Raw genomic sequence first — 10,001 nt, 5'->3', positions numbered from 1 at the left:
ACTTGAAGATCTATAAGGTCCCTTCTGACCCTACTTCTATGATTCTATGAATACAAACTCCTAATTGAGACAAGGCTTGAAAATGATCACTTTGTCGATAAAGGGATTGCTGTTATGACTATACTAACTGCTGTTCAGGGCCAATCACCAGGATGAAACGTGCCTCAGAGGTACTTGAATAGTTTATAAACTATAGTGATGTAGCTCCCTGTGCAACTCACAAGTGGCCTGGGCTTGAGCTAAATTCACTTGCAATTTTTTAAATGTAAAGTCATTATGCAAATAATCTTTATTTTTGTACATGTAACTGAGTATTTGCACACATAAGTATTTATCTTACCTAACTTTGGTGACTGGTGCCATATAACAAACTTACATGGAGGAGTAATGGTTTCTGAAATCTGTCTGTTGACAGAGACTACTAGAATGCTGTTAAAAACATTGAGACATACTGATCTGATTTACAGTAGCTGAGACTCTAGAAATCTATGTGAGATAGATAATTTTCTCCATTCTGAAAAAAGTAAATCTATGCTTTTATGCGTTTTATAAAGTGATGTACCTACAACCTGACCTCATTATATAAATTGATAAATAAATTAGAAGCATTCTATCTCTATTCTCTTGTTTAGGATTTTCCTCAGATACATTTAGATGTGTATGACTTTTCCTCTCCATTTTCCGTGACTTCCAAAAAGAAATAGGCATCTCCTAACCTAAGCTGATAGCCAAGTCTTTCAAGGACAACTTCCAATTTTTTATATGATGAGCAAAGATAACAAACTATAAAAAAAAGATATAAAGATGAGTTTATATATTATTATTTCAGGAATATTTTGTGTGGTGCCATTTCACAGGCATGCAACTTTTGTAACACTCATGAAAGAGGTTCTGTCATGAGTCACAACCCAGTGCTAACCTGAAGAATTCTGCATTGCATATTGCTCATCTGAACAAAATACATGCCAAAGTACATAAGAATTGAAGTGCTCCTGAGTTGCTGGGTGCTACAATGCACAGAGCTGACTGAATTGCCCGTGTACTGTGTGCTTCCAAGATCATAAGGTTTCTGAACACATCTGTGCCTTTATAGACCAGCTGACCTTTTACCATTCCAGCAATCATGTAATAACAATATATTTTGGGATGCTGTCACTCTTAAGTTCATCTATGGCAAAAATTAACGTGTGGACACCCTAAACAATTACATATCAAATGAAATTTCCAAGATCTTGTTTAGTTTTTTGTTCTCCCTTTAAGTTTGACAATTAAACTGTCAGTTTTTCTTTCTAGATCTTCTGCTTCTTGACCCAGCTCTGTGATGCTTGAAACATCCTCAGCTCTCACTAGAGGCAATAAGAGAGCTGCTCTGTGAGTTTATCCCATCATCAGTGGGTGTTAATAGACACCCATGTTCAATATTTTTTAAATCATGAAAGTGCTTGCCTGAGTGGCATTTGGATGAATTTTGAATTGATATAGAGTCACAGACTAAGTACAATTTGATCAAAGAATTCCTTGGAACTATACAAGATCTTAAGATCTAATTCTTCTGCACTGGCTGAGACCAGTGGAAAGGGTCACATCTGCTCCTTCACTGAAGCAATGGGATGGTAGACTGAGAGAGAAGAAAATGTATATAAAGGACTAAAGATCCTTACAAAGAAATATTCAAAAGCAGGTAAGAGATTTAAGAGGAGACATCCTGTTAAAAGTCAGTGTTGGGTTTCCTAAATCCCTTGGATAATTTTGAAAATCTGCCTCTAGTTGTTCACAGAAGCCATGATTCATCCATCTAAGGATTTGTTTTATATAGCACTAATCACCAGAGTGTTTGGTCCAGCAAATGTTTTTGTATGCATATATTCATATGTATCTACAAAAATAAGGATTATTTGAACAATTAATATAGATACAAGGTTTCCAAGTGCACCTTTAGTCAACTTTTTTTGAAGAATTAGTCCTAATGGCTTCCCCCTTAGCATCCTTTTGTCTCCAGCTAACTATGATTTTGGATCAGCCAGATTTCAGTAGACAAGACCAAGTGAGGTATATAAACTGACCTTATCAATATAAATACATTACAAATTGAAAGGTGACTGTGCTATGACCTCTTCATTTTAATAGCCTTCTTTTTACGAGTCTGCTTTAAATGTACTTTAAATGGGAAACACTGCTGTGATAGAATTGTAGGTCTTTACGCTGGTTACTGTTTCCTGCTGTTTAAATGTCATCCGTTTCAGATTTGCAAAGCTATAGTGCTCCAAAACTTTTCATAGACAACTGTCACTAGGAGACTTTAGGATCTTCATGGCAAGCTGGGGTGAGGGATAGAGATGTAAGGAAACAGAATCCACCTTTTTCTCAATCCCACTATGTTACAATCAGCATCATCAACATCACAAGAAGGCAAGGGTAATTTGAATGGCTAATAATCTCTGCTGGGGACAACAGATCCTAGAGTGTGATGAACAGCTTTAAACCCCAAAAGGCAGTAATAAGAATCCATGAAGCAGGCTTTAATGAATAGATAAAAATAAATAAAAATGGCTTTTCTTAGCCAAAATTCGGTATCTTTCTAGGGACATAACTGGAGGCAAGACAGTTCTCTTCTCCTCCCTTTACAATGCTAGCACATATGCTCCTGTGTGTTCTTTGCTATGTGGCTGAGTCATTATTCTCTTGCACAGACTGCCATTTTAAACAATTGTTGGAGGGACTGGAGCCTGAGATAGGAATTCTCTTTATATTTAAATCACAATAAGTAGTCTTTAGCCATGCCACTAAGGGTTGGGACCTCCTACATAACACCAGGGCAGCAGAAAAGAGATCCTGTACATCAAATCCCATAGAAATATAGAGAATAACTAGAAGCAGCCATTTCTATTTCAGAGAAGTAATAAACTAAGCAATAAAAATAAAGGATGAGCTGGATTTTATAGACTGTGAGTGCTGTGTCGTACTATACAAGAATAAATAGAAAGAGGGGCCTGGAAGGAGCTTTGGTTGTCTCATGTACTCCTCCCAGAGACTGTGAACAGGTGTTGCAGGCAATCAAGAATAAGAGTGGTGATAAATATGAAGTTGTGCAGAGGACATTACTTTTCCTGATCTTAGTTATCTGCCTGCCCAGAAGGGGAACACTAGTTTATGTCACACAGCTGGCAACACTGTTAACTAGCTAATTTGAGAATAAAAATGTCTACCTCTTATGAAAGGTTATATCACCACCCCTAAAAAAATCTGCTTCAGAATTGTTAGGGGACCAGTTATGAATACAAATTATGGACCCGTGAAAATCCTTTTAGTATGTTCTTCCAGCCTGCTTTCAAAAGAGGTCTGACATTCTTTTTTTAAGTCAATTATAAACAAAATTTGGGTAACAGCATTCCCCCTTTCATTAGAACTAAAAAAGCAAATAAAAATGAAATACTTGAATATAATAAGTTCTTTTCCTCTCTTCTCACACCTTTTGCTTTTAGGTGTGCTAACCATGAAATTACAACCATAAAGAAATCAAACTCACTGGATGTACTGAGCCTTGCTGTAATACAAACTAACCCTTTTCTTCATCTGTAGTACTTGTTGTTATTGTAATTATTTCTTTTAAGATGACTCAGTTGGGATCTCAGTAAGGGAAGCCAAAAGTTATACTCCCGTGCTGGCTGATGCTCTACCAGTCAGCTAAGGAGAGGACTTTTAATCAGTTAGGCATCTCTACCCCTGCTTATCATGATAACCAGCACGGTCTTATGGATATCCATGTGCTCCTCGTGTCTACCTGTTGTATGAACCAGGGTGGCTTGTACACTGACATTTTAAGTTCTTTTGGAGCAAAAATCACTTTTCTTATGCATGTGTATAGTTCCTAACCCAATGGGCCTGTAGTTGCTCCTTCAATGTAGGTTAATAATATTAATGAATCAGCCTGGCAGTGTAGGGAAGGAGGGCCTAAGTATTCAAGAGTCCTTAAAATTCCTGTTTGTTATTCCTTTTGGTCTCCTGTTAGATCGGCAAGCTGTGTCAAAACATATACCACTAGCTCTACATCTGCTACTGGATTTCTGTGTGATCTTGGACAGGTCACTTTACTTATTTGTTTTTTCATGTTCCCACTTGTAAAATGAGAAGTATAGTGCTCATCCACCTTCGTAAAGAGCTTTGAGCTTTCTGGATGAAAATAATTATATGTTCAGAGCATAACTTGGTAGCAGTAGTCAGGAAGCACTAGACAGATGGCTTAGTGATATTTTCAAATTCCGTGATAAACAATCCTTCACTGGACCTGCAGCCTGAAGAAACAAGAGAATCATAAATTTTAAACATGCTGGTGTGAAATGTGGCAAACACACCTAATCGCCAGTAATATATCATGAATATATATAGATATTTCGTATAGTTTTAGGATCCCAATTCTTTTCTACAATATTATTCCTCAACTTAAAATGACATTTCTGCAAACACTTTGTTTCCTTAAAATCTCTGTTACTAAATGTCTCATGGCTATCATGTAGGAGAAAACTGCTGGTTTTAATAAATTAATCCTGTAAAGCTATGCTTTTGTGCTGTGCATTACTGGAACAAAAAATCCTAACTAAATTGAAATCAGATAAAAGTAATTTGTGTTTTAATTCAAAAACAAAACTTCAAAGCGTTATTGAAAACTAAATCTGCTTTCATTATACAGCATCCCTTTAATCTTAGGTATGAAAACTTTTTTTTATCACCTCTTATATCTGATAAAATAATTATCTCTAACGGCATCCATATTGATGCTTTATTTTTATAACCCAGTTTTATGTTCTAATTTCCAAATACTCAACGTGTGACTGTGCTATTCTAAATCTAAGCAAAATGCATGAATGCAAGAAAAGCCTTTGTACTACTGTACAAGCAATGGCAGGTCCCCACATTGCTGAAATGACCCTCAATTTGTTCTTGGCCTTCACGATTTCAAATGAACTCCCATTGAGTACCAGGAAATAATTAGCTCATCTGCTTGAGATAACAATGATGAGATTGCCAAAATCTGCCTTCTTTTTTGTGGACAACAGAAACTATCAAAAGATATTGCCTGGATTTATAAAGCAGGCAAACAGAGTGGAAAGAAGAAGAGGTGAACAAAGAGGATAGGAAAACCTAGCTGGATGCTCCAGTGACTGCAACTTATGGAAGCTCTGAGGTCCAGATTTTTCATATAAATACCTTCTCAATGGGAAAAAGTGAAGTGAAGCCAACTGAACCAACAGCTGGAAAAAGCATGCCCTTTAGTGCCTCGACAAGAGTACTAATAAATGGCAGAGGCAAGGGAGTTTAGGTTTCTTGCTCTCAGTCTCTGTCATGAATAACTCAGCTATTCCATATGAGTAAAGCTGATCTCCCCTGTAAACAGAAAATATACCTGACCTTGTGGCAGGGAGTTCTAGCAGGAGCCAGCAGCTGCAATTGTCAAGCCAACCAGTGTGCATGTACATCCATGCACTTCTGGCACCTCTGCTTAGCAGCTGTGCTCAGCCAGAGTGTGAAATTAATTCTGGTTAAGACACCAGCAGGTGAAGGTGCATTAGTTTCTACATGAGGTTTCTGTCAACTGCCCGGTGGAGGCAGAAGTCTTACTCAACTCAGCTGAAGTAGAATAACTCTTCCAGGAGAGTAGATGCTTTTGTTGCCACAGAGTGTGAGGGAAGGATTGCAGCATAGACTATTCATGACAATCCACAGAGAGGGACAGTGAATTGGATGAGAAAGAACATAATTTCTACGTCAATGATACTAAAAATGTTGATAGCATAAACATTTTGCTTGCCAAATGTATGAAACAGGTTAAGGGGAAAACAGAGAGGTATGAAAAGCAAAGCCAAGACCCACAAAAAGGATGTTGAGAAGAATGTCTTTTTTAGCCCTAAGCAGAGAGAGGTAGTGAGCTGTGTTACTCTGAAGTCAGTCAGAAGGTAGGGTAGATATGCACCTTTATAGACAAATGAATAAGGCAGATATAGATATAGATATATCTTATTTCATTCATACAAGATATATCTCATTTCATTCTATATATATATAAAGGGCTTAGTCTGTCTGTCTCTGTGTCTGTCTGTAATGCTCTTGGGGGGAATGGTTCCTTGAGGGGCGTGGATCCAGCCAGTGCTGCGTCAGAAATGCCTGTCAAGAATGGGCAGGGCACGGCTCCAGCAGAACGGGCCAGGTGGACGCAGAGTGGGGCGGGAGCAGGGGTGGGTGGCATGGGGCCAGACGTGGAGTGGGGGGCAGGGGGAGGCGGAGTGCAGTCAGATGCGGAGTGGTGGCAGCATAGGGCAGGGGGTTCAGGGGCACGAAGCTGGACATGGGTTGGTGGGGCAGGGGGCATAAGGCCAGACACAGAGCAGGGAGAGGGGTGGCCTGGGGCCTTGAGTAGTCCAAGGACTACCAGCCTTGAGTAGTCCAAGATAGATAAAGAAGTAGGTGGTTAGGATAGTTTTGCAGAACTGGATATTTGGAAGTCCCCATTTTAATCTGGCTCTGCTTCTGACTCACCATGTAGCTTTCTATAGCTTGCTTTACTCCCTGCCTCATTCGCCTGACTTTAAACAAAATAATACTTGTATTTACTTATTACTGTGCAAACGGAGTGGAAAAGATGACAGTGTGAAGTCTACTGATGAGAATGTAGCTCACAATCCAGACTGGGCACTCCCCTCAGCCTCCAGATTTGGAGACAGAACAAACATTTTAAAAGCTGACAGGCTGAAGTGTGATACTAGCTTTGAATGTCAGAATATCTTTACTCCTCCCAGGCGAGAAACAAAGACAAGAGAGGAATGAAGATAAAACAGGCTTCCTTCAAGAAGGAACAGATGCAACTGTCCTGCAATTAACCACATTGCAGTAGTGCATAATCACAAAATGTTCTTTAACACAGCCTCTGAAGTTGGATGCCTCAATTTCAAATGCCCAACTGTAAACAACCCAGGTGCCCCTGAGAAGGTGCCCAAAAACTGAGGATGTCTCTACCCTGCAGATCACTGTATAGTGTAGACACATCTGCATTAGCCATAAAGAAAGTAGCCAAGTACCAAAACCAACCAAGTTGTAGCAGCACAGAACTCTGCACAGGTTTGATTCACTCTGCCACTTCTCAGGGGGCATATCTACACATGCTTTACTGCGGAGTTGACTAATTAGCTCAGCAGTAAAGTGTTACCATCTACACATGCACCAGAATTAGGGTACAGTAAATTAATTTACTCCATTATAGGATAGTAGTGTCAGGGCCATATACTATCCTACAGTCTTGTAAACATGTGTGATTAAATGCATGTGTAGACAATGACTGCCGGGCACAATTTGCACCTGGTCAGCATGGTCAGCCCTGCCAGCTGGGAGGAGGGAGCCTGTAGGGCAGGACCCAGAACCTCATGCCTCAGCCAGCCTCTCTGCTGCCACGTGGGGCTGACCCCTATGCCCCCTGCCAGCCTGGAACTAACTGCTCAAACTGCTGCAGTCCCAGGCTGGCAGCAGGCTTTCATGGGTCAGCCCTAGGCTCTGGGTGGTAGCAGAGGGCCTTAGAGCGGCTGGCTGGGACATGAGAGTGCCAAAACTGCGGAGCCATATGGCCGACCCCCTGAGCTCCTTGCCAGCCCATAATTGCTCTGCTCCAATTCTAACTGCTGCAGCCTGGGCTGGCAGCAGGCTAGGGGGTCAGCCAGACAGCTCCATAGTTTCAGCACTCTTGTGCCCCACCCAGCCCCTCCACCACCTTCCAGAACCCGGGGTCAACCTCCCACGCCTCCTGCCAGCCTCGAACTGCTCCACCCAGCTCTAACTGCTGCAGGCCTGGGTGCACATGTAAATGCTGCACCCAGGAGCTGTGTTCTCCAGCCTGAACTGCATGAGAGTTTGGAGTGCTTGTTTAAAGCTAAATTAACTGTCTCTACACTGCACTGCACTCTGTTGTTTACATATATCTGGAGGCATCCAAAATGAGTGACCACTCATGACTATTTGACATGTAATGCCTCCAAGCGTTGCCATGGTAGTAGTGCCTACTCTCTTCATTCTTCCTAGTGTATAGCTAATTGGAACAGCCAGAAATAACCCCACAGTGTGGATCCAGAGGGAAAAGACCTTATACACCCATAGGAAGTGATAATGGTCTTGTGCTGTACGCTGTATTACAAGCAGCAATGACAAAAATATAAGTATTCTAAAATATTATGTTGCATACAGTGATTCCCCCTTTGAGACAGGCAGTTGTTGCTATGGATTATTTAGTTAACCTGTTCTCATTTTTGTCATGTAAATGTCTTAGGGTAAACAAGAGCTGTGACACAGAACATGATATTTGGTACAGTACATCAAACATCACAAACGAGAATATATAGAAGGACCTGATTCTGGGTCATTAACTGGACTCTACTACCTTACACTTTGCAAAGTCATTTTTACCTATCAAAATGGGTGTGACATACCATGAAATTTGAAACACTGAAAGTTGATGTTGCTCTTGCTTAGCAAATGCTTGTACAAGCTTCAAGGGACTGAGAACTTGAAGCAATTTGTTCAAGCTTGCTGTTCAGGACCTTTTCAACAATGGTCAGTACTAACTCTTGAAAGGGTGTATCTTGTTCCATCTTCAGACCGGGGCAGATCCAGAGGGGGCATCGTGGCACAGTTATACCACCCTCTCAGACCATGCTGCAGGAACAGCAGTGGGGACTTTAACTGTAAACCAGGGTAAGCTTTCCCCTCTTCCGTTCCCCTCCATGTTCATTTGCACATCCCCTCCCATCCACTCCTATTTCACCACCGTTGCTGATGGAAGGGAGCCAGGCTCAGCCGGGAACAGCAGCAGTAGCAGGCAGGGAAGGGGCAAATGGTATGGGAGGGGAGAAGACATGCAACTGAGCATGGAGGGAAAGGGAGAAGGCTCTGAGAGCAAGGACAGGATTCTTACCTGACTTGAGGACTTAAAAGTCCATGGCTGTTGCTCCTGTGGCATGCTCAGCCTGTCCTGGTTGCTGGGATGGAGAAGGAGGGAACTGAGACCTTCCAGTCCCTAGGGGTACCAGATGCTGCTCCTGCACCTGCCCTTTACAAAATCCTAAATCTGCCCATGGCACTAACCTTCAGACAAAAGTTAGTGAGGAGTGGACATGGAATCATATATGCCAACTCTGGTACACCGAGACATACTAGCCATGCTAGCCAATTCACCATCATATCCTCCATTAAATTTAAGAGACTGAATCCAAAGCCCACTGCAGCCATTCATTTTGACCCAGGCCCCCAGAGTACATTTACTTGTATTATGAGGAGGGGAGTACTAAATAGAAGTATCCCAGAACTCTCTTCCTTCATACAGGTTTGCTGAGGTGACTATGTTTTGACCAATCATTACATCCTCTTTCATGTGTAAAGAGTGGAGTCTTCTGTTGAAAGGGACAGTGCCTAGAAGAGACCGTGTACCATTCTTTGTTTATTGGGTACCTGAGATTTGTTCAGATTACAAATAAGAAACAGCTTATTGTAACCTCCAGTCTTGTAAATGCAACTTCAGCCCTGACAGCTAAATCAGGTCCATGCTTCTCAGCTCGCAGCATCAGTAATAATAATCCTTCAAATTCAGTGCAAATCCACCCTTGTGCCCAGAAACAATAGATCCCCTCTTCCTTGAAAAAGGCCTGTCTGTATGGTCAAAGACTCTGAAATCACACTTACCACAGACAGCAGTAATTTATAAAAAACTACAGATAACAGGTTTACTATAAAAGCAAATGCAAATGTAAGAAATCTGCACCCATATGTTGAGATACATAGATACAAGAATACACAAACAAGAGGAAATACCAGAAGAATAACCTGATTTTACCCAAAAAAACTGATGCTGCAGCTAGTAAAGTAATCAAAATGCTGCCTTGCATCCATAGATGCTTCTCAAGCAAATCTTGGGATGTCATTCTCCCCTTGTACTTGGCCTTGGTGAAGCCACAGCTGGAGTACTGCAT

The sequence above is a fragment of the Crocodylus porosus genome, unplaced genomic scaffold (assembly GCF_001723895.1).
Source record: "Crocodylus porosus isolate Cpor-Errol unplaced genomic scaffold, CroPor_comp1, whole genome shotgun sequence".
Lineage (NCBI taxonomy): Eukaryota > Metazoa > Chordata > Crocodylia > Crocodylidae > Crocodylus > Crocodylus porosus.
The sequence above is the reverse complement of the archived record's forward strand: the minus strand, read 5'-3'. Positions refer to the sequence as shown.